This window comes from Micromys minutus (genome assembly GCF_963924665.1).
Source record: "Micromys minutus genome assembly, chromosome: 11".
Lineage (NCBI taxonomy): Eukaryota > Metazoa > Chordata > Mammalia > Rodentia > Muridae > Micromys > Micromys minutus.
Window position 1 is genome coordinate 52,378,444 of NC_137980.1, and position 26,783 is coordinate 52,405,226.

The following is a 26,783-nucleotide window of genomic DNA, read 5'->3' on the forward strand; positions in this document are numbered from 1 at the left end:
AGATAAAGTATGTGGGATGCTCAGATAAAACAGAGACTAAAAGGACATTTGGGGAGCCTCTATTATAATCAGTGACCACAATGTTTAATATCTGCTATACATCAACCCTTGTTGTGCTAAGGAATATAGAATGATAAAATATGGCCCCCTTGTCATGCAAAGGAAATGAGAAAATTAAGATCCTGATAAAGCTACTTGTTTAAGGTCAAAACTAAGTTAGGTCAGTAATGCAATTAGAACTCAGGTTCTGGTGACACACAAAGTAGAGGGACAAGGAAGAGTTCCTGTGCACATTCTATGCAGAAAATGAAGTAGCTCTATCCAGACTCCTAATCACTTACTGCCCTGTAACCTACCCAAAGTCTCAGAAAAGTGACTTGCTTTGGAGTGGTGGTGGGGATTAAGTAATGAGGACACAAGGCATCAGTAGGCACATATACTAAGTAACCTAAATATTTACCACCACTTCATCTATAAAGCAACTCTTTGATAGGTATTGATAATTTCATAAACAAGAGTGAAGCTCTTTTCTCTTTGTCATACAAATCAAGTCAGTCTGTATTTCTAAAAACTAGTGAACTAGCAATAACAGGTAGGCTCTGCCCTATCAAACGATATGAAATGTAGAGGAGGGGAGATAAAAAGGAAAATTAATTTCATTTTTTTTTGAGTCATTTAGCTTGATGTTTTTAGACTTTGGTGTCAAGACTACTCTATAAAAACTGCCACCATCACCCTTTTCTATCCAATAGTGAGGAGAATAGCAGGCCGAGGATATGTTCTTCTAGAGGTAATTTATCTTGGTTATCTACTCTGTGGAGGCCGTGTATAAGGAAAGACAATTTAGGTTTAACAAGGACTAGAGTGGTTGCTCTGGTGCCAGAGGATATTTTTCAGAAGAATGATATCTCTGGCTTGGTTCTCTGTACACCAAAAGAAGCGGGAAATCAGGTAGGATTAAAAGCCATGTCCTAACTTTTTAATTTACGTATGTATTCAATTCCAACTTAGAAGCAGCCATGTTCTTTTTGTCATATGCCTTGTAACCATATGTAAACATATGGGCTGGGGATGGCTTAGCAGTCAGGGGCACTGGCATGCTTCCAGAGGACCCAGGTTCAACTCCCAGCACCCATGAAGAAGACTGTAACTCCAGTTCTAAAAGATTCAATGTTCTCTTCTAGCCTCTGTGGGCATTCTAAACACGCAGTACAAAGACACACACACAAACGCTCAAATACATAAAATTGTTTAAAGATATATTTTAAAAGACAAGGTAAAACGCCCATTGTGGTTCATGTCTTTAACTCAAGCACTGCAGGAAAAAATCTCTCTAAGTTTGGAGCAAGCCTGGTCTACATAATAGGTTCCAGAACAACCTATCTCAAAAAAACAAATTAGTAACACGCCAACAAAAAAAACCTCCACAGCCTGCCATCAAGCAAAAGTCAACACTTGAATCTCTTTGTCAGAAGCCATAAATTGTGTTCAAGAAGGAAAATTTTGAAACCACGTCCACTCATCACAGCTGAAGTATCTATGTGGTGTAACTTTCAAGAACTATGTTAATTCTCTTTTTAAAATTATACCAAGACTTGTTTGTTTTCTATGTTATTAGTGTTTTACTTGCATGTTTGTGTATATGTACACCACACACCTTCTGGTGCCCTCAGAAGTCAGAAGATTGTTTGGGGTCCCCTGACTGGAATTACAGATGGTTGTGAGCCACCATGTGGATACTGGGAACTGAACCCAGGTCCTCTCCAAGAACAACAAGTGTTCTAAACCCAATATCTTTTCATCCCCCAAAATATATTAAATTATTTGTGCTGATTTCTCCCTTTAAGACAGGGGTAGTCGTACATATCAATAGGATTGCCGGAAGATGAAACAACTTAATTTATGTAAGCATCCAAAACATTACAAAGCATGTAAGTAAGGTTAAATAATGTCACAGGCCTCTAATCCCAGCACCCAAAACCAAACAAACAAAGCATGTATACATTAGCTATATTACAGCTAGAACTTGTAAGAATTTTTCTTTGTGCTTATGATGGGGCAAATGGTCAGCTCTACTTTAATGGTAGTCTAGAGTTAAACTACGATAAAGGGAGCAGTACCATCATTGGACACAATCAAGACTCTTTAAATGGGCCAAATTGTAGAAGAGGCTATCTTTTAACATCATAAGGATGGTTCTAAATGTCACAGGAGTGGGTATCCAAACATTCAATGAATAAATACTAAGTGGATATCTGAAATTTAAAAAGTACCCTACAGAAATTACAAAGAATCCTTGTTGAAGAGGACAAGAAGTTGCCCTTGAAAACAAAATTCCCAAAAAGGATTCCCTGTGACTTGAGAATCAGACATACAGAGTCATCTCTATATGAACAAGAAAGCATCCCTGTTCATTCAGTATACTATGTCTGTTGGAATCTCTATAATCTGTGGCTGCTCCATTTAAGAAATGGTACACAACGCTGTGCCAAGGTTGTATACATATCACCTTTTCTGGGCCTATACTAGAATGACCTAACCCTACCCCATTATCAGGCCTTAAGTTAGCCTAAACCCCACCTCTACTAACTAGCTGTGAGACCTTGGAAGGTATTTTACTTCTTCAAAGCACAAGATTCCCCTACCAGGTGCAGTAGTTCAGACGACTAATACCAGTGTCTAATTCCCCCACCACTACAGATTAGCAGGCCCAGTTAGACAATGTAACCTGTCTCAAAACAACAAAAAACCTTAAGGTTCTCCACCAATAAAGGAGAAATAAAATCCTTGTCCTGTCCCCTTGCAGGTCAGGTGTTATGGAGGTGAAAAGAAATCCCATGCTGTGTTGCCTTGAGTGTGCTATGTACCTGCAGGCAAGAAGACCCCTTAAGGGTAGAAAGCCGATACAAGTCTTCAGAGGCAGAGCCAACTCAGGCAGGTAGGCAATTAGCTGGAAGCAGGACAGGGTGGTACAAATTGGCATTGCAACCAAGGACAGTGCCTCTCAGGACTAACTAAGGGTAGTGTTGATTAAGATCCTTTCAGGTAGAATCAATATTTTCCTCATCACAACACTCCTCCTTGAAAATTCTGATCACCACCCCTTACAGCCTCACAAAAGTCTTGATCCTAAAAACAAATGCACTGGCTATGGCTTTGGTTTTTTTATTTTCCATATTCAGATGGATATATGGGTACTCGGTCAAACATAATTTAGTACTCTGCTATAGTTTGGAGCCATGCACTGAAGGCTTGGTCCCAGCATGGTATCCTTGGGAGGTTGGGAGGTGACTGAACTTTTGAGAGCCGGTGTCTAGAGAGAGGTCTTTGCTTCCTGGCTTATCCTGTCGACAATTCTGGTTCATTGCACACTCTTGCCATGGGCACAAAGCAAAGGGACAACTGGCTATAGGCTAGAACCTCTATTAAACTTATTATCATTTCTCATAGGTATTTTTCTAAGAAAATTAGCTAACACAAAATCTGGGCATCATCCCACAGCATCACAAATTTGGTACAAAGGGAACCCATTCAAAGTAATTCCACAGTTTTATTTTTTAATATTTTATCTAATTAGTTTATTGCAAGGAAAGTTTGTTTTTCTTTTTAAACAATTTCTAATAAAGAACATGTTTGGGTATGTGGGTACAATGCCTTCAAATGCCACAGGAGGGCATTAGATTCCTTAGAACTAGAGTTATAGGTAGTTATGAACGCAACATAGGTGCTGTAATTCAGATCTTCAGTTAAAGAAATCAATGACTACTCTAAACCACTGAACCATCTCCACAGCCCTCCCTGTATAGCTATTTCCCCTAGTGAAACAGTGGGGGATCGGTGCTGCACAGGGCACAGGTGGGACACAATACACTCATAAGACTCATGAAATAAAGGAATTCAGAAGGCTCAGAAAGATCCTAAAACCTACAAGATCCACAAGGCCTGTCTGTGTCCAAAGTTATATGAGCAGCACAATTGTCAGGGAGAAAATTCTGTCTCACCGAGCTACCTATAAATTGTGCAGAGAGCTCCAGAATTGTCATCTATGGAGGGGTTGACTTAACAGTAATGTTGCTGCCTTCTGAGTCACTCATACTCCCAAAAGTAACCCCTCACCTACCTACCTACACGGTGGCAAGTTAACTACCCCCAAAAGTTAACTTCCACTAAACTACTATGTCATTGGTACCCTATCTAGGGTAAACAGAATTTGTTTCACAGTCATCAGTCTCCCCACCCACCCACCCACCCCACCCCCAGACAACAGGATCTCACTCTGTGGGCCTTGAATTTGTAGCAATCCTGTTTTAGCCTGGTGAGGGTTAAGATTACAGCTATGAGCTACCAAATCCAGCTCCTTTTGTCCCTTGTGTAACGTGAACTACACAACACTATCTGCTTATGTGGTCAGATAAATATGTCCCTGCTCTTCTATTGAAACCCTTTTAGAGCTTCCCAACTGTCAAGAATCAAGGCCAAACCTTTCAAAAAGGTATGAGGTATCTGTGGTCCTTTACCCCTCTGTTATTGTCTTAGAATTAATTCATCTTTTCTGACTCCACTTCACCTCAGAAAACAGAATGCATTAAAAATCCTCATGCTGTAACAGGTGATTTTAAATAAATAAAAGCATAAGTCCTGGGTTCTTTCTCTAGCACCCCCCACCCCACACGCTCTACAAGTTCTCCTGGACTGAAAGAGAGATCTCAACTTAAAGCCATAGGCTTTTTGGATGCACCAGAGCTTAAATGCAAGAACAAACACTTACTAGATATGTCACTTTGGACATGGCAATGATCCTCCTATACCTCTACATGACATATACATTCTTACCAGATACTAAGTCATTCACCAAGGCCTGCTGACTTGGCTTCTTTCAAAATGTTAGTGGTCCATACTCTTAGGGAAACTGTAAGAGCAGTTTGCACCATTAGCCACTGAACCGCCTCTCCATCTAGCCACCATCTCTTCTGTTCTTTGCGGCAGGGTTTCTCTATGTAGCCCTGGCTGTGCTGGAACTGCCCTGATATCCTGACCAGGGTGTCCTTGAACTCAGAGATCTGACCATCTCCTGAGTGCTGGGACTAAAGGTATACATCACCATCACCCCTCATCTTTATTATTGCTAGAATTATTAAAATTAATCCTGTCACTAAATTATTATATTGTTTCTTGCTTAAAATGATAACCAAGATTTTAAATGTACTTTATTTCTAAATGCCCACCCAATCATTTGAATAAGAACTTGCTTCATTTAAACCTACTCTTTTAAATTAGTATATACCCCCCAAAAAACACCCATAAACCTGCGTTTTTCTTATAGCATATCAATTACTATTTTCAATGTGCTGTTACTTCCTTCCAGTGTTTTTTCTTGTGTACTACATAGTTAGACCGTTTATTCGATTTAATTTGCTGTTTCTTGAGGCATGCCTTTCATTTTACCCAAGATGGTACTCAACTCAATCCTTCCTGCCTTGCACTCATGAGTGCTAAGATTACAGACATACGCAACCATGCATGGCATAAACTTTTTTTCCCAGATAGCATTATCAGATATGTACATATAACAGCATCTTTATCTGTCCATAGTTTTCAATAAGCATCATTCTGTAGAACTACTGCTTTAATAACTAAATGGATTTATAATAGTCTGGGATTGGTGATCACTGAAGCCTTTCCTAACTTCGTATTATTATAAATAGTATCATCTGATGGAAAGATTATTCTATATACTACTATTTTCTTGAGATAGATTCACGGGAGAATTATTACTGGCTATATAGATGAACATTTTTACAGCTCTTAAGATATACTGCCTAACTGCTTTCCCAACTACATGTACCAATTTACAATGAATGCTATCTTGAATGACTGACTGCCACTTTCATGGCAAACAGGATCATGTATTATAGTGTGCATGTGTATGAGGTGTGAATTAGCAGAGAAAAACAAATCCATGTAAAAATGAAGTTCTCTGACTTTATTTACTAGTTTTTACTTCATAAAGTTTTGAACGCTACAAGAAAATAATTATAGCAAAGGAACAACAAAAAGATTTCTTTGATTTATCAAGAAAGCATTTATTGGGGCAGAAGAGATAGCTCAGGGGTTAAGAGTACTTAATCTTTTTACAGAGTGCAGGTTTGATTCCCAGCACCCACATCAACAACTCACAACCACTAACTTTCCAGTCCCAGCATATCCAATACCTGTGTGTAACCCTTAGTGGAAGCATCAGAAAGTCTAATCTTATTAAGAGGGACAAAATAAAATCAGTCCACACACAATGGAAGTAGAAATAGCAAAAACAAAAAGTCACAAAAGCTTAATTTTTGTAGCTTGAAAATAATGTGAAGAAAGTCTGGAATGTGTGAAGATTCATGCTGCAGAAGATGACACCAGAAAAAGGGGATGACAGTTCATCAGGACAACTGTGCAGCCAGCAAAAGGAATGAGAGCTAATATTTTTATGTGATAAGCCACATATTACGTTCGATAAGAAAGGCACACATTAAGAGCTCTTGAGATTCAACCCCTGAGCAGAGTATCCTGTCTCATGCTGACTTCTCTTTCTCTCATGTTAGTCTTCTCTCAACAAGCAGCAAAGAACTTTTTTAGTATTTTCCACATCACTTAATGTACTGCTAGATAGAGCAAGGGCTCTGAGAAAATTCATAGACTGATTATTTGTAAGAATCCTTGTTGCCTTTGCATACATACCCTTTATGTATGTAATCTTAGAAAACACTCAGTTCATGGTCCAACCTCAGTAATCTCCTTGTCCATTCTGAGGGGGAAAATTTGTGGGTACAAAAACTACAATGTGGCAACTAAGAAGCCCATCAGGGAGCCAGTCAGGAGACCTAAGGAGACATGAATCTTTCCCTACAGCATAGTCTTGAAGCCAAGGACTCTCTCCTTCAGCCCTATCAACACTGTAACATTAAAGTAGAATTTACCAAATGAGTATTACAAGTCTCTTCTGAGGGGGTGATACATTCCTTAAGGTAATACTGCTTTCTACATTAATAGCAGCACCTTAGAGATGGCAAGGATAGAAATGGAGATTATTGTTAACAAGTAATATGAATGCCTTGCTGGCTGCAGAATGAGGCATGGTCGGATATGCTGGCTCAAGTTCATCAGAAGAGACTAAATCAAAATGATGTCTCAATATCACCTCTTCCGAGCCTGACTTTATCCCAACATGTTTATCTCAGTATCCTCACTGCCTTTCAGGACAGACTTCGACCCACAGTAGGCACTCAAGCACTATCTACTGAACTGAGCTGAACCAAGCACAATCAGCCTCCCACTTTTCCCCTTCCCTCACCCCTGCTTTTTAAGAAACGAAGCAGCAAGAAAGACATTTTTGCAAAGCCAAGCAAGCAGCTTCAGCCTTTTGGAAAGGCTGTTTTATATATAAATGATTATCGTAATTATTGTAAGGTATCAAACAGTTCAAGAATGGAGTCATAGGAAGTGAATTCTGAACTCCAAGAAACAAAGTCTTGAGACCTCAGTTTCTTCAAAAACATAAAATTGTTCTTGAAATGTACTTTCCCATTTTATTCATTGCAGCTGGCTATTGTTTATTTATATGCCTCCATGAAAAATTAAGTTTTTACCTTGTGTGGCTTGTCTTTGTGATTGTAGGTCAGGCTTAGCAGCAAGGGATTTTAGCCACTACTAAGCTGTCTTGTCAGCCCAGTTTTCTTATTTGTAAAATAAAAATATAAGATCTTCCTCATACATAGGTCAGCAGGAAAATATAGTGCAAGTTAAACATTTGGGGAATGTTCTAATGGGGAATGTTGGCTTGAAATTTCACAGTATTAAATGAGGTTAAGAGAGCTTACACACACATGCAGACACACATATGTGAATACATGAAAGAAACAGAAATGGAGCCAATTTCAGATTGTGATGAAAGCTGAGGTCAAATGAATTTCCCAATTACAAATACTGGTATCTATCTTTAATCCCAGCAATCGGGTATATGTTAGCACAAGGAATCCTACCCAAGTTCTGCAACATACAATAAGTGATTCTTTTACAGTTCCTGATAGAAATTTCTTAATGTTAAATATACAGCTGCAGTTCCTGAGACTTGCACAAGCCCTTTACCCCTCAGCAGGGAAGGAAAGAAAAGGCATTAATGAGAGAAAACAGCAAGAGGCTAAGTTCATTACACTATTGTGAACAAAGGAAAGAAAAGGCTGAATATTCTGACCAGACTTCTAGATCTGGGCTTTCTGTGGTAAGGACAATGAACAAAGTCTTCACCAAGCAAGGAATAGCAAAAGCCAGAGAACACCAACTCTGTGAGCAATCAACACAAAGAGGGAGACCCAGTTCTCCCATTCCACACTGCCTGGTGATCTTCAATATGACCAACTGTATACTGAAACAAACACAAGGCAGTGTTTAAAAGTCATTCCTGAGGCTGTAATGGTTTTCCAAATGGTAACTATTTCTTGAACATGAACCACACATCAAGCTCATACTAAGCAACTGAAATAACAGTATACTTATAATGATTTAATTTCCCACCTCAATACCCCATAACAAGGAAAACAATAACTTCAGGAAAACAATAACAATAACAGGACTTTTAAGATACTGGATAGGCTTTAGAGCCCTGCAGTAGTGGCATTAAACACCATTAATCATTAATATATCCATCCCCTCAAATATTTAGAGTCTATCAAAAAGTACAGCTCAGCTTGGTGGTGGCAGTGCATGCCTTTAATCTTAGGCAGGTAGATCTCTTTGAGTTTGAAGCCAGCCTAATCTACACAGTGAGTTCCAGGCCAACCAGGGATACACAGAGAAACCCTGTCTTGAAAAACCAAAAACAACCAACCTAACTAAAAAGATAGGTTTTGCAGTTTTAAATTTGGCTCTGTGGTTAAGAGCATTGACTTCCCTTCCAAAGAACCCAGGTTAAATTCCCAGCAGCCATATAGCAGCTACCAACTGTCTATAACTTCAATGCTAGAGGACCCTACAGCCTCACACAACACATGTGCAGAAAAACCAATAAAAAATAAACAAACAAAAAAGACAGGTTTTGAAGCTGGAGTCTCTTCTTTGGAGAGTCAATATAGAGAAGGCATTTAACAAAAAAAAAAAAAAAAAAAAAAACTAAAAACAAAAAAATAGATCCAACCTAGAAGACTTAAAAAATATAGGGACAGTCTCCACCAATTGTCAACACAACTTTTTCTTCCAGGGGCTGGATAAAAATCCCAAAACATAGAAGGCCATAGTAATATATACCTTTAATACAGTTCTTCATAGGCAGAGGCGGGTAGATCTCTGTAAATTTGGGGCCAGCCTAGTCTATACGATGAGTTTCAGGACAGATAGGGCTGCACGAAGAAACCCTTATGTGTTTGGTGGGGCCTCCAAAGCACATTTCTACCCTATGAGTTTCGTGATGGATGGTGACAACAGAGCAAAAACTTGGCAGATTCTCTTCAAATTAGTGGTGTTATAATTTCTAATACCAGAATGGTCCTCATTGGGAGCTACATAGTGGAACCCCAAGATCCCTAGGATGCCATCTTAATTTATAGAAAGAATTAAATGTGCCCAACTCCTTTACCCCTAAGTAGGGCAAAAGGAGAGGCCAGAGAGTGATGAGAAAAAACAGCCTTAATGGTTGGCTGCCCCTGTGCAAACACTAAGCTAATTCACCTGACCAAGACTCTGGTCCTTGAACTGTGTGGAAACATTTGGTGGCCATTAAATCTGTTTTCTCATTTTCCTGCTCACTGAAACAAACACATCAAAACAAAAAGCTTGATACTCTCCGATTAGTGGCTGCAGAAATATCTCTAATTTCGAGATCTGCTGGTTAGAAAGGAAAGAACGATGCACAAATAATGCTGTGGTCCAGGAAGAAGCCGCCCTCCCCTGAGCTTTGTATAAACAGTGGTACTGATGGCCCGTTGTAAGCCTTTCTCACTTGATCTTAAGACTACAGGAGCAAAACAACACTGTTGCAGTAATTCTTCAATGGAGATTAGTGCCCCCTTACATACTAGTGACCAACCAAAAAGAAGGGCTAAATGTCAAAAAAAAAAATACTAATATTTTACCTCATCTACTTCCTGTCAGTCTTTTCAACCATTCACCTCCTAATTTCCCTCCCCCAACCTGTTGCTTCCTTCCAGCCCCTAACTCCAGCAGGCAACCCCTGCTAACCCAAAGGCACTGAGTATGCTGAAGGCAGACCCACACCTCACCTAAGGCTCCTAAGATCCAGCCTCAGCCCAAGGAAACCTACTGTAATTTCCCTTTCCTCTCTGACCTCATTCCTGGCAGATCACAAAGACCTTTTCCTTCCAAAATTCATCCCAGTACCCCAGCCTCCAACACCAGCAGGCATTCTCTGTGAACACAGCAACTGAACAGGCTAGAAAAACAGGCTAACACCCTCTCCAAAAATCCAAAGAAACATACACACTCACCCAACAGACAAATCCAGATTCAGCACCTAGACCTCTAATCCTCCTAGCCCCAGATGTTAAGATAACTATGTAAAAACACCAATAGCTGAGGCAGTGTCTCCACTCGAGTCCAGCTGTCTTACCACAGCAGGCCCTAAATACTCCAACATAGCTAATGCCCAAGAAAAACTCCTTAAAACACCCTTTATGAATATGATAGGGGTTCTTAATGAGGGCATGAATAAATCCCTTAGAGAAATCCAGGCAAACACAATTTAAGGAAATAAATAAAATATAACTGTTCAAGACCTGAAATTGGAAATAGAATCAATAAAGAAAATCCAAACTGAAGAAATTCTCAAAGTGAAAAATTTAGAATTCAAACAACCACAGATGCAAGCTTCACCAACAGAATACAAAAGAAAGAAAACATCAGGCACTGAAGATACTAGAAATGGTTACACCAGTCAAAGTAAATGTAAAATCTTTAAAAATCTAGAAAACTTGAGGCACTATAAAAAAAAAGACCAAACCTAAGATTTATAGGTATAGAAGAAGAAACCCAACTCAAAAGTCCAGAAAATGTTTTCAACAAAATCATAGAATGAGATGCCTATAAAGGTACAAGAAGCATATAGAACACAAAATAGATTGGACCAAAAAAGAATGTCAGCACATAATAATCAAAATAGAAAATGTAGAGAAAATAGAATATAAAGGCTGCAAAAAAAAAAAAAAAAAAAAAAAAAGGCCCAGTAACATAAAGACAAACCTATCAGAATTACATGACTTCCCAATGACTCTTAAGAGCCAGAAGGGCCTGGACAGATGTGCTGCAGATGTCAGCCCAGACTACTCTACCTAGCAACCCTTTCGATAAATTGAGAAAATAGGACATTCCATGATAAAGTCAAATTTAAATGCTACTAATCCAGCCCTATCTAGACGGAAAACTCTAACCTAAGGTGGTTGAAGTTACACCCGTGAAAACACAGGAACTCACACTAGACACACACACATACCACCATCACCACCAACAACAAAATAACAGAACTCAAAATTGATCATTGATACCTCACAATTCCCCAATAAAAAGACAAAGATTAACAGAATGAAAATGAAAATCAGAATCCATCCTTCTGCTGTACCCAAGAAGCATACCTCAACATCAAGGATAGGTATCACCTCAGGGTAGTGGGTTAGAAAAAGATAGTCCAGGTAAATGGACCCAAGAAACAAGCTGCTGTAGCCATTTTAATAGATAACAAAATAGACTTCAAGCCAAAACTAACCAAAAGAGATAGGGAAGGACACTCAAAGGAAAAAATCCACCAAGATGACATTTCAATTCTTTAGCATCTATGACTCGGACACAAGAGCACCCAAGTTTGTAGAAGTAACATTACCACAGCTTAAACCACACATCAAATTTCACACACTTATAGTACAAGACTTCAATATCCCATTCTTACTAATGGACAGGCCATCCAGACAAAAATACTGTACTAAAAGATGTTATAAAACAAATATAATTATTTATAGAACATTTCATCTGGCACACCACACACACACACACACACACACACACACACACACACACAAATATCTTCTCTGCACCTCACAGAACTTTCTCCAAAATTGGCAACATACTTGTGACACAAAGCAAGTTTCAACAAATATATGAAAATAAAGATAACTCCACAATCCAATCAAATCACCATAAATTAAAGCCAGATATCAACAACTGGAATAAGAGAAAGCTTACAAACTCATGGAAACTAAACAACTCTCTAAGGAACAAAAAATGAGTTAAGACAAATAAAGAAAGTAAAGACTTCCCAGAATGTAATGAAATAATGCACAGGACACCCAAACTTATGGGACACAATAAAATCAGTGCCAAGAGGTAAGTCATAGCACTGAGTGCCTACATAAAAAAATTGGAGTGTCATACTAGCAACTTAATGACACACTTGGAAGCTCTAAAATAAAATGAAGTAAGCACACCCCAAGAGGAGTAGACAGCAAGAAATAATCAAACTGAAAGCTGGGATCAACAAAATACAGAATGCAAAGACTCAATGAAACAAAGTTGGCTTCATGGGGAAAAAAAGAAGCAAACAAACAAACTAAAGGGTAAGAGAGAAAATCCAAATTAACAAACTCAGAAACAAAAAGGAGGAGATACTAACACACCAAGGAATTCCAGAGAACCATTAAAGACATGCTTCAAAAATCTGTACCCCACCAGATAGACACCACTTACCAAAGTTAAAGCGGTATTAAATAAACAATTTAAATGGGCTTATACCCCTAGTAAAATAGAAGCAGTCATTAACAGTCTCAAAAAAAAAAAAAAAAAAAGTTTTAGAGCAGAATTCTACCAGACTTTAGAGTTAACACCACTGCTCTTCAAATTGCTCCACAAAATAGAAACAGGAAGTACTCTGCCTATTTGATTTTATGAGGCCACAATTAACTCAGATACTGAAACTACATAAATACTCAACAAACCCCAAAGAGATTTATAGACCAATTTCCCTTATAAACACTGGTACAAATTCAAAAAAATAAAAATCTAAGAACACATAGAAAAGATCATCTACATCTACCATGATCAAGTAGGTTTCATCCCAGAGATGCAGGGATGGTTCGATATATGGAAATTGGTAAATTTAATCTACCATATAAACAGAAAGAAAAAAACAAAACAAAACAAAAAACAAAAAAAAAAACATGATTTAGGTACAGAAAAGGCCTCTGACAAAATCCTACATGTCTTTGTTCGTCCTAAAGAGACTCCTGACACAGAGGCATAACTAAACATCATCAAGGCAGTTTACAGCAAACCCATAGCAATGTAAATGCAGAGAAACTCAAAGCAAGTCCAATGAAATCAAGAAACGACAAGGCTGTCCACTCTCTCCATAGCTATTCAATATAGTGCTTCAAGTCTTCGCTAGAGCAATAAGACAACTGAAGGAAGGAGATCAAGGGAATACAGGAAGAAGTCAAATGATCATTATTTGCAGGTGATAGTATACATAAGTGTCCCTAAAAATTGCACCAGGGAACTCCTACAGCCAATAAACTTCCAAAGTGGCTAGATACAAGTCTTCCTGTATACAAATGACAAACAGCCTGACCAATCAGTGGAATGGAAACATCACCTTTCACAATAACTTCTAATAATATAAAACACCTTTGGATAACTCTAACCAAGCAAGTGAAAGACTTGTATGATAAAAACCTCATGCCTTTAACAAAATATATTTAAGAAATTATATGGAAAGATCTCCCATGATCACAGATTGCTAAGATTAACACAGTAAAAATGACCGTCCTACCAAAAGCAATCTACAGGTTCAATGCAATCCCCACCAAAATTCCAACACAATTCTTTTCAGATCTTGAAAGGGTAATTTTCAACTTCATATAGAAACACAAAAAATTCAGCTTAGCTAAAACAAACCTGAACAATCAAAGAACAGCTGGAGGTTCCAGCATTCCCTATTTTAAGCTGTAGCAATAGTAATAGTAATAATAGTTATAGTAAGTAATAAAAGACACATGGTATTGGCAAAATAATAAACACAGTGGAATCAAATTGCAGACTCAGATATAAATCTACATACATATGGACAGTTAATTTTTTATAAAGTCAGAAATACACACTGGAAAAGAGGCAGTATCTTCAACAGTGTTGGTCAAACTGGATGTCTACATGTAGAAGAATGCAAATACATTCATATTTATCAACTTGCACAAAACTCAAGTCCAAGTGGATCAAAGATTCCAACATAAAACCAGATCTACTGAACCTGTGGAGAATGTAGGCAATGGTTTTGAAGGCACTGGCACAGAAGACAGTTTTCTGAACAGAACACTAATAGTGCAGGCATTAAGATTAATTAAATGGGACTTTGTGAAACTGAAAAGCTATAAGGCAAAGAACACCACAAAGTTGCAACCTACAAAATGAGAAAAGATTTTTACCTACTCCACTCCCAATACAGGACTACCGTGTGTGTGTTCCAATACGGGACAAACACAAACATACAAGAGAAACTAGATATAAAAAAAGCCCAAAACAAAACTAATAATACTATTTTAAAATGGGGTATAGTTCAAAACAGAAAATTCTCTATAGTGGAATCTCAAATGGCTAAGAAACTAAAATATTCAATATCCTTAGCAAACCAAAAAAAACTTAGACCTGTCAGAACAGCTAAGATCAACACAAATGTCACAGCCCATGCTGGTGAGGACAGGGAACAAGTCAAACACTCCACCACTGCTGATGGAAGTGCAAACTTGTACAGTCACTTTGGAAATCAATATGGTAGTTTTTCAGAAAATTGGGAATCAATCTACCCCAAGACTCAGCCATACCACCCTTGAGCATATACCCAAAAGACACTCCATCCTACCCATAAGGACACTGGCCCAACCATGTTCACTACAACTTTAGTCATAATAGTCAGAAACTGACAACAACCTAGATGTCCCTCAACAAAATAATGAAAATGTGGTATCTCTAAATAATAGAGTATTATTCAGCTGTTGAAAAAGAATGACATCATGAAATCTGCACACAAACGGATGCTACAGCTAGGGGGAAAATCACCCTGAGAAAAGACCTGGGGGGATATATATATACATATATATTTTTTTCACTTATAAGTGGATATTAGCCATTAAGTAAACAATAACTGAGGACCAGAGAGGTTAAGCAAAGAGGAGGGGTCTAGGGACAGCCAAAGATCTCTCTGGGAGGAGAAAAAAGATTTTACAGGCAGAAGGGATTTGGGGGACACAGGAGGGGAAGATCAAGTGGAGTGGTGTTGTGGTAAAAATAAAAAAGGTTCTGTTGCTACCAGTCCTGCAGTCTCACTCCACTGGAGCAGACACCCAGTCCCACACGGTCCTCTACGTGGTTAGTTTACCAAGCCTGACACCCATACATGTCGTTCCACAGCCCCACGCGCACTCACCTTGCATGGGCAACAGAGCTGGAACTGCTCACCCCAGCTGCCTCTCAGCCATTGCTTTCATGCACTGTCCTCCATAGTCCGGTAAAAACTTGACTCAACAATCAATAATGTATCAAACAGATTTTTGTTAAATTCTCAATCCATAATACTTCTGAACAATAAATTTACAGCCAACTAGTAAAGATATAAACTGCCCGCCTAGACAAGATAAAACCAATCTAGTTCACCTTGATATGAACCATCTTCCTCAACACTCCATCCTGAATCTCCCTCCCACTTCTCCTTCTTTCCAGCCTTACCAAAACTCTATCCCCGCCCTACTCTCTCTACTGTCCAATCATGTATCACCTTGACATCACGAGAGCACACTCACACATACACTGCTGCAATAAGAGTGCATACAAAATTAAGAACAAGTCAGATAAATCTTTGGAGAAAGAAAAAAAAACACTAAACAATTATTAGTTCCTAATATATCTACAGGGTGCCTGCACAAGGCTCCCATAAGTACATGCTTTCCTCATATGACACAGAAAGAAACAGGTCCAAAAGATGCTCAGTCACATGGCTAGAAAGTGATAAACTCCATGTCTCAAGTACGAAACCAGTTATCTCCCAAATCTTATTTCTATCTGGGCTCTACCATTAAGATCATTAAGTGGTCACTAGCTAACCTACACCTTCATCAATGTCAGGCAGAAACTACTTGTCTCAGAGCCGTCCTACAGCCCAAAGACATTATCAGGGGTAAAGTGAGAACATTGTGAAATTTCTGAAATGACATAAATATAGCTATTTTTTTACTTCCTTTTTTCTTCTCAATTTATGACATTCTTGCAAGGCTTCCCAGTCATAAGCCCCTTAATACTTATTAAAATTTGACAGTTAGGATTTTAGATAATCAAGAAACATCAGTTTCTCAATATTAATTACTCTTAAAATTGTTTAGTAGTCATACTAAACAGCCAACCTAATTCTTAAGAAGTGAGAGTGAAAGCAGGTGAGTGAATGGAAGCCTGGCAAGAGGCTAATTCTGGCTGTGGGACCAGAATCCTCAACCACATCCTGAGACATACCTGGAAAGTAGATTCAAAGGGTCATTTATTTGGAACAGCAGTTCAGGATCAGGTAGGAGACAGAAGTGGGAGACTAGATTTTGTTTTGTTCTGAGATAGAATAGTTTAGAAAAAGCAATAGTTTAAAAAAAATACTTTGAAAACAGCAGTAGCTGGTTATAGAACTTTCAACATATCCTCTAGCTCTACCTGAGATCATACCCTCATGATCCACAGCTTAGGTGGCCATCTGTTCTCCCGTGCTTTTGTCAACTAAAGCCAAAAGTATAGCAAAGCACTCTTGAATCTAGGCCCTAGCTGTGTTCTTAATGAAGAAACTATACCTAATCTCAGTACTGTGATATAGAAGCCAGTCACGTTGGCCATGAGCTTTATCCCTATATCCTTCTCTAGAGAAAAAAATTCCTTATCAGTAGTAGGCATTCCTTTTTCTTTTTGTCTTTCTCTACATGTGCTCATGTGCATGTGAATGTATGTATGTAGGTATGATGCGCGCGCGCGCGCGTGCGTGCGTTCGTGCGTGTGCGTGTGTGTGTGTATGGTCTAAGAGGGTATACACAGCTAAGTGTGGAAACCAGAAGTCAGTATCAAATGTCATTCTGCAGTAGCTGCCCACCTTGTTTCCTTTTTCAAGCAGGCATCTCCCTAGCCTGGAACTCACCAAATAAGCCAATGAACCACAAAGATCTGCCCATCTCTTACTTCCTGACATCAGGATTATAGGAGGAGCATGACACCACACCTAGCTTTTATTTATTTACTTACTTACTTCTGGTCTCTGTTGAAACAGTCTCACTATGTAGACTAACCTGGAGCTATTATGTAGACCAGTCTGGCCTTGATTTCATAGATTTGTCTCTGCCCACATTTAAAGGTATGTGCTACCACATCAAGCTTCCCTCTCTCTTGCCCTTCCCCCTCCCTCCTCTCTTTGGTTTTGAATACAGGTGTCCCCCCCCCCACCCCACCCCCAGTAGCCCTGGCTGTGCTAAAACTCATTCTATAGATCAGGCTGACCTCAGCAGCAAGCTTTTCTTAACATTGCTTTTGGGGACTGAATTTGGGTCCTAATGCTCACATGGCAACACTTTACTCAGACATGTGGTGGTCCTCTGCTCATTTCAAATACTGGAAACCTCTATGACTTCACTCTTCTACCTTCCCCCAGCCCCATGCTTACTTTATCACAAAATACTGGCAAACGGAATGTGTGTTGTTATATTTTTAGCAGCTGGAGAGTGGTTACAAGACTGGTTGCTCTTCCAGAAGATACGAGTTCAATTCGCAGCACCTATTTGGCAGCTCCCCCAACTGTCTATAATTCCAGTTCCAGGAAATCCAAGGCTCCCTGTTGGTCTCAAGCACCATACAGGCAAAATGCCCACATGCATAACCATAAATAAAATAAATATTATGGTTTATAACTGAATGAATGACATTCTGAATCTAAAAATCCAAAGCGGGTTCAAGGTAAATATTCTCGGCCCAAAGTTGACACTGTGACTGTAATTTCACCATTAAAATACTTGGTTAATCTTAAGGGCAAGTTCCATTCATTCTTCGGACCCTCTGTTAATAAGTTATTACTTATGATTTCAAAGGTCTTTTTAGAGTTGAAGGTGAGATTTAAACTCAAAGTCCCAGGAATGATACTCTTCTCAGACCACCTGTATGTCCTATAGAATATAGGAGGCACAGTCAATACCCACAGCCCCCAACACCAAGCAGATAGGACTCTGCTGCTGTCAGCAGCATCATGGACTGTTGGTTTACTTAATTCCTTCTGATAAACTGCCAAGAATAAATTGAAGGTAAGCAGCAAAGCATTTTAATGAGCCCAGGGCCTAAAGAATCTTTGTCTTCCTGTGTCAATTAGAATTTCAAAGCCAGGCTCTCCAAGAACCAATTTATTAGGAACAGAGAAAAAAGCCTTTTGTTCATCGGCTGTTGCTTCCTGAGCCTCCTGCCTTGCCCCAGTTATCTGCTTACTCCTGTATAATGTCATACTCTGGTGTGGCAGAGCCTCACCTGGGGGGCTTTGTTTGCCCAAAACCTCTGAGGACTGAAATTCAGAAAGAAAATGAGACCCAATAGTTCTTACAGTGAGAGTGGTTAGAAGAGCTGACTTTACTGCCATCTCCTGGAGTCTTCAAAAAGCTAACATACACAGATCACCTTGCCTTAACCTAATGTACTCAACCAAGTTTTATACAGTATTACCATATTTACCAAAAGTATTTAACTCCCAAACTAATCTCTGTTACTTCATCTGTCACAATGACAAATCACCTGAGAAAGTCAAGTAAGGGAATAAAAATTTGTTTTGGTGTATGTTTTCAGTCCATGGCTAACAGGCTCCATTGCTTCAGGCCTATGACAAATGAGGCCGCTCACTTTATGGTACCTAGGGGCCAATTACACCCTTCAAAATCAGGTCTTCAATGACCTACTTCCTAAAAGCCCATTTAATATGAACCGATCAGTGGATGTAACCCACAGGAGAAGTCATTACCTTCACAGTCTAAACACCTCAATAGTGCTACCAGCTAGGGAACCAAACTTTCAATTCATTGGGGAATTCATCATCACATCTTCTTATCTAAAACCTGTGACAATCTCAAAAGCCGTTATCAACAGTACTATTATTAGACATGAAAACTGGTGTTCTTGAGAAGCAAAGAATTAACCTAGGAACAAAAATTGGAAGCCAGCAGACAGGGACCAGAACTTACATAATTCTGAAGACAGGGTTCTTTCCACCAAACTACACTAACCTTGTTTAAAACAAGGTACCTGGCAGATGATATCCAAAGCATCAGAGATGGCCTCCAAGCAGCCTCAGCAACATTTGAACACTTGGCCAGTTTACTATCTCTTAACCAAGTACATGGAAAAGTGTACATGCATTCCAAATCCTGCCCTAGAAATCTCTTTAGCTGATAAATATCCCCTCTCTCAACTTTGTACACGACAGGTACATGTTTTACTAGACACTGCTTCATGTCAAAGATGGCCTTTTGATTCTTGGATCTCTGGGGCCCAAATCTGAGTTCTGGATAAGGCCGTTTGAAACAGGGTAGAACAGAAACCTGAGAAAATGACTAAGACATGGAAGACAGTTCCAATTCTCAGGCTACCCAATGCCTACCTACCCTTTGCCCTTTGTTAGACATTTTTAAATACTCTTCCAGAAATGACATGGCCAGAGGCTACTGAGATAGCATGGTTGTCGGGAAAGAGCGTAGTCTCTGAAGTCAGGAGGTTAGAGTTAAAACCAGAGCTGTTTTACCCAGGATGTGGCCTCTGTACTTATTTTCTTCACTACAAAACCTTAGCTTCCCCCTCTGGATATTAGTAATTTAATGAGTTACAAAAATTAGTTAGATAATCTATTTAAAATACTGACCACAAACACATAATAGAGGGAGAGGCACAGGAAAGCAGTAGGCAGGGGTTAGAACAAAATAAAGTGACATGCATAAAGTTGCTACGAAGAGACGTGTTACTCATACTAAGCCAAAGAGTTAATAATAAAAGAAGACTAGCAAAATGGCTCAGTGGATAAAAGTGTCTTAAATTCAATCTCCAAGATCTAGATGATAAAAAGAACCAACTCCAAAAGTTCTCTGACCGCCTTTTGTGCTATGACATGTAAGCAACATTGAATCTTTGCTATCAAATACTATAAAACTTGGGTTTATGACAAGGAATTCAATCTTTTTTGTCTTTCCTACCTTGTAAGATTTCATGCGAAGTGTTTTAATCCTATTCCCCAGAGAATCATTTACACAAAGCCTGGCTATAGTCTTGGATTATAAAGTGGTTCACTCCCCCACCCCCCTTTATTTCCTTTGTACTTTTCTTTTAAAAGTAGCCAATCTTAAGAGACTAGGAGGCTGAACCCTAGGCAAAGGAGAAAAGATACAGACCCTACCAGTGTTAGAATAAGAACCAAGTACATTTTCCCATCTCTGTGTGCTTGCTTCTCTGCTTCTGTGAACCCTGGTGACCAAGAGTAAAGCTTTGCCTTGCTCAGACTCTTACTAAAGCAATGGTCTCTTTGCAAACTTAATTCTAATAGCACCCATACATCTTTACAGATAAATTAATTTTAAAATTCTTAAGTGTGAAAGGGCAAACTAGCAAAAGAAATCAATTGTTTGATTTCTTTTTAATTGAATCACTGAAAATAATGACCCTGATTCACATGTTGACAGATAGGGAAGACTCATGAACAAACCTCAGCCAGCAAATCAGAATGAAGCACCATGGGAATGGGCTAATTAGAAATTCTGCTGTGCTATTCTAAGATCATCTGGATTTTGTACCAGGCAAAGTAAACCAAACAGGAGTGCTTTTGAAGCACTTTTCTAAAACAAGTACAGCTTATGTTATTGACACATACCAGAGGACTTAGGAAGGCTGTTGATGAAGATTCTAGGAAAGCTGATATTTCTGTTCCACTCTTTGCTACCACATATATATGAATGCAAATGGCCTTGGCTCTAGAGAAGAAAACCCTGGAATGATGCAGAGATCTGGAATTTGGTCTGAGCAAGTGACTTCATTTCTTGATCCTTAGTTTTTTCTTTCTTTTTCTCAGTATTATTCCTCTCCGTGTCTATTATCACTGTCCCCTCTTTCAGATAGCAGTAGGTTCTGAAAGGTTAAGCTAATACTGACAGGAACTGAAACTCTGGGTGTGTGCTTCTATTCTATACTGCATTATCTGTTATATGAAAGGGCTGGATCAGAGAAAACAAGGCATTTCTAGAGCTGGGAGAAAAAAACAAAATAACATGTAAAGTGAATAAGTAAAAATAAAGACAGATAGACCAAGGTAAAAAAAAAAAAAAAAAAAACTGGCTTCAAGAAGATTCTAAATATTCTAGGGCAAGACAAAGCTATTTTTAAAAAGTATACACAGGTATTTTGCCTGCATGTAATGTCTGTGCACTACTTATGTGCCTAGTACCTGTAGAGATTAAGACCTCTGAAAAGCAGACAATGTCACCTCTTCAGCCCTAAAAGTGCAACTCTTGAAATACTTTTCTCATGAGACTGCAAAGATGATCCCATGGTCAACAGCATTTGCGACTTTTGCAGATTATCTGGCTTGGTCACTTCAGGCAGCTCATAACCAACCATAGCTCCAGCTCCAGAAGAATCTCTTCTGGCCTCCAAGGGTTCCCACTAGGTACACATACATACACATAAACTTTAAAAAAAAAAAAAAGCCTTCTCACAAACAAAAATCTTCTTGACCAAGGGCAATCAAGAATACAAATACAACCTGAGAACAAGGTAGTGGACTGGGCCCTCAAACTTTCTACCCTTGCTCCTCCTTTTACAGCTGAGGAGACTGATGTCTAGGAATGAATGGCTTTCTTTCCTGAAGTTGGACAGACTAAGTTCAGAGCCTAAGTCACCACCTTTTAGATCTAATATTTAAAACAGGATTTGAGAATTTGTTTCAGTTACCGGCAGGTGAATGCCACCTGATAGATAAGATACTAGGTCTTTTCCCCTTTCCCTTCTTTCTACCTCATCCCTTTTCTCTACAAGGAGAATTTTTTTGGTTTAACACTGCACCAGTGTCAAGGACCAGAGCAGTTTACATCACGGCACACAGGAGACAGAGAACGAGAACATAGCCTCAAAGATGAACCCCAGTGACCTGCTTCCTCCAATCAATCCATTGGCATCACAATAACCACAATAAGATCTAACTTTGCAGATGGGGAAAACTACCAGCTAGTCTCATAGGAGATAAATGTCAGAGCAAAGACTCAAACCTCAGTATAAATCTGGCTACTTTCTTTAAGGTCATATGGTTTTAGGTTTTGAAGAATATACTCAACAACCAGAAAGAACACTCACTAATCCCCAAGTTAGTCCTTAGAGTCTTTTGACTCTTGCCTTATGCACTTTGTAAGGCAGCTCGATAGGTTTGGCTAACTGTAGAGATGAAGAAGAATGGTGACAAAGGTAGAAGAATGGAAACTCAGATAAGACAAAAATGTTAAGCATAAATAAGTAAGTAAATAAATAAGTAAGTAAGTAAAAGAAAAAGAAAGCCCAGAGGCTTTGCTTCCTCTCTGCTCATCCTCTGATGTAGCCAGAATTACAGTCTGTACCACCAGACCCAGCTTTACCTGTGTTAATGGGGTCTTTTGTAATAGGTTTGCCCGATACCTTCACCAAAACCCATTAGACACTGTCTCTTGACAAATGATGTAATAAAAAAAGTGTCTATCACAGTACTGAGTCTTGAACCTAAAACAGAGTAGCCTTGTGCCTTCTACCATTCATTATTTTCTTTTAAAGAAACAGTCTCTGGAAATGTCCAGGCTGAGCTTGCGTTTCTAAAGCCAGAGCAGGTGCTGAACTTCTGGCCCTCATGCTCCAGCCTCCAAAGTAGCTAAGATTACAGACCTGTGCCCCCACGCCTCGCTTCTTCTCATAATCGCAGCACCACAGCTGCCAACAGACTTTGGTTTCCTAAACTGTAGCTTCCAACTTCCTAACTTAGATCCTAAGTTCCTGGCAGTATTCTTAGGCTCAGAACTCCCTGTCACCTCCAATGTTCCTGGCAGTGTCTCTTACCTACAGGACCTCTCTTACTTTTAGCTATCTTCTTCTCTGCCCACTGTTTCAGTGAAAGAAAAAAAACATTTTTAGCTTTAATAAAAATAAAGGGGTGGCGGGGTCCCCCCAGCCTGCACATATGCACATAGTGATAATAAATACAATTTAGAAACAATGTAAGCCTTAAGATAATCAATGAACCAGTCATAATAAAACCTCTCAATAAACTAAAGGGGGTGGGGTTACAAAGGAATTTTCATAGCTCAGTAAGTCACCCACAAACAGAGGTTGATGGGTTAAGACCAAGTACGACATCATAAAGAACTAGAGCAAGGTAAATCTCTCCAGTTCTCGAAGCACCATACTACAGAGGAAGAGGTACTGGCTGGGACAGTCGAGCAGAGGGATTTTTTAAGACAGCTGATTATGACATTTATGACATTCTACCTATTTCATTCAAATCATCTTTATGTATTCTTTAAGACAGCTTCTCCACAGTCTAATGTTCCCCTGCTTATTTCCTCTCTAGACATTAGAGCTGCCTTTGTTTTCCTTAAACACCACCAACATGCTTCTGTTTCAGGACTTCTGACCTTGCTGAACTGAACTTTTGTGCCTAGAATGTTATTTCAAAATATACAGAGCTCAATACTTCAGCTTCTGCACCAACCTTATTTTTTAAGACCCTATTTCTTTAATTCCCTTATCCTACATTATTTTTCTTAATATTCATTCATTTTTCTGCTTTCTTCTATAATGTAAACCATAGCATTAAACTATTTTATTCACTGCTAAACCTCAAAACTTGAAACCATGCACAGTACATAGAAAACACCAATAAATATTAGGTAAATGAATAAGTGGTCTTCAAAAAAATCATATAGTAAAATGAATAAAAGGGAGAGCAATGACCCAAAAAAAACTCTGAGAAAAACAGTTTAGAAGCCCAAACCCAAGTATAACAGAAAAGGCGTGGGTCTCTGCAGCCAGATTCCACTGTATTCTAAGTTTAGCTCTTCCAAGAAACGCCTACATTCCAAGGAATGCCTCTCTAAGTTTGAGGAATTTATAAAACAAGAATATCAACACATACCTCTCAAACTGCTATGAAAATTAAGTAAATGTATATAGTTTTAGAATGTGGCTAGTAATATCATATATCCCATAAATAACTAACTTAAGTTTTCTGATAAACTAAAACACAGAGCCTACCTAATTTCTCTAAGTTCCACCCCTATCTTAGTGAAACACTTAGTGAAAGTTTGTAGGACTGTTAACCACCTTTTTTATACTCAATGCCCTCCGGTCTAGTATTTTAAACTTACTACTTTTTTCACCCTTTTTATTACTGTGAGCTTCTAGCTATTAATTAGTGTAGCACAGCTCCTCTTGCTGCTTTTAATTTTATCTGCAAGAATTTAAAAGCAAGATTGCTAAACTTGTAATGACATGTTAAAAATAAATTAGTACTATGCAAGGGCTCAGGGATGATAATGTTTAGCCTCCCCATTTTTCAACTGGGTTCTGGGAAACTGTTAAATAAACCATTACACATATCTTATATATTACACACTTGTTTACATGGAATCATTCACTTTTACACAAAGTTTCTCTGTGTATTCCTGGCTGACCTGGAATTCACTCTGTAGGCCAGGCTAGCCTTGAACTCTAAGAAATCAGCCTGCCTTTGTCTCCTGGGTGCTGGGATCAAAGGTGTGTGCCACCATCATCTGGTTGAACAATTCATATTTTTAAGTAAAGTGAAATGTTTTCACAGGACAGTAAGCTTGGCACACAAGTCACATGAAAAGTCTAGAATTTGTAGAACCTTAGATCACCAAGACAAAGAGGTTAGTAAAAACCTAAAGATTCAGAGTAGAAAGGAAAACTAGAACTTGCCAACATTAAATACCATGTGGGTGTTATATTCCTCTGTGCTCTCTTAAGTAGACAGAGATGAAATACAAAATCAACGGCCAGGGGAGAAACAGCACTGTCTAGTGGGAAAACTGAAATGGCCAGGAAGGTTTACAACTTCAACACAAATATCCATTTCACTAACAGTTGGGTGGGAGTAGATGATTCTTCTGAGACAACAGGAACAATGTACATAGCTGGTTAGTGCTGAAACGGGTTCCTGAAAAGATCTGCTTTAAGATCTACACCACAGCAGAGGCCTCGAAGCCTGGGTGAGCACCTGAGTGCATTTAAACCTAATTCTGCAAAACACATGATGCAAACTGCAGATGCCAGCACTGCACAGTTCTGTCAGCTGTGCTCTGGAATCCTTTTTCCCTATGATAAAATATTGCTCTTGGGTAGGTCCTGCAGCAGAAAGATAGAGAGAGAGAGATTTATAACAGCAATTCCCTAAGGAAAAGCTTCCCTTTTGACTTTGGGGAAAAGGGTAGCAAGCAGTTCTCATTCTGTCTCATTCGTGCTACCTACTGATTCACAAAACTTTCTTAGATTTTCCATTTGACTGTAACTGAATGGTTACACGCAAAAGACAATAAGGCAGGGCATTAGGAATTCAGCTTGGTAGCAGAGTGCTTGCTAAGTAAGCACAATGCCCTCGGTTCAGTCCTCAGCACCAAACAAAAACACAAATAAAAAACAAAATTAACAACAAAAACGTGGCCAGGGGAGCAGGGAGATACAGCATTTTTACTAACTGGATACAGGTTAAGAGATAATGAGAGAAGAACTCAGGTCTACCAATGTCAACCCAGCTGTCTAGATCCCTAACTCGTGTCGGCCCAACCTCTAGCATCCCTTCAATTCTAGGTGTTTACTTCTTCCAGTCAGTTAGATGAGTCACTTCCTGAACGACTTATTCCCATCTTGTACTTTTTGATCCCCTCATTATAAATTTTATCGCTCACAATGGACCCCAATCCCTCTCCATACTGTTAGGCTCCTCAAATACCTTGAATTTCTTCTGAGGAGGGCCATCTTCTTAAATTTATAAACAAGCAGAATTCCAAGGAAACTAGCAAGCAGCTCATGAAAAAAAAATCTGTCACATCATAATGGAATTCACAGGGATCTGGTTCTAAGATCAGCTTTATTGGGCCCTGGATTATTTGCACTTCCTGAGTCTCAATGTACTCACCTATAAAGTGGAGTTATCAGATAAAGTGAGATCTAGCATAACATTCTCAATGTGATGATTTCCCTTCCTCTCTGAGCTTCTCAATGCCCACTTCACACAGCTCTATTGGATCACTTTATCCTTACCACCACTCAGTGTCACTTTCTACAGGACAGAGAAGACTTAAAATTTCCTGACACTAACATGGGGCTTGGTAGGTCACAGAAGAAACTAGAGTCAAGAAGATCCCCAATGGCTGTGAGAACATATTAACGAATTCATGAGAGGATACATATAGGTAGGTTCTAGTCCTGAGATATACCCTCTCTCACAGCACTGGAAAGAGCAAGGAAAGAAGCCTTCTTTCTGGCAAATGAGCCCAAACATTCTTAATGGCAACTGCAAGAAAGTGACCTCACTCCTCCTCCTAGCCCAGGAGGCCACCTATCCTCACACCCAACCTCTAGAATAATCTAACACCTAAAAATAGTAGCTGTTGTAAGATATCAGTACAAAGGCTGAGAGGAATTTCTAAGGTAATCAATCATAGCCCAACATTGCCCAAACTGCC

At 39.1% G+C, this 26,783-nt stretch overlaps 1 protein-coding gene across 3 annotated transcripts in view; it reads right to left on the reverse strand.

The window, feature by feature from the left end:
* Positions 1–26,783, reverse strand: part of RALY (RALY heterogeneous nuclear ribonucleoprotein) — a 74,565-nt gene that overhangs the window by 18,569 nt on the left and 29,213 nt on the right. The gene's annotated exons all lie outside the window — the stretch shown is intronic.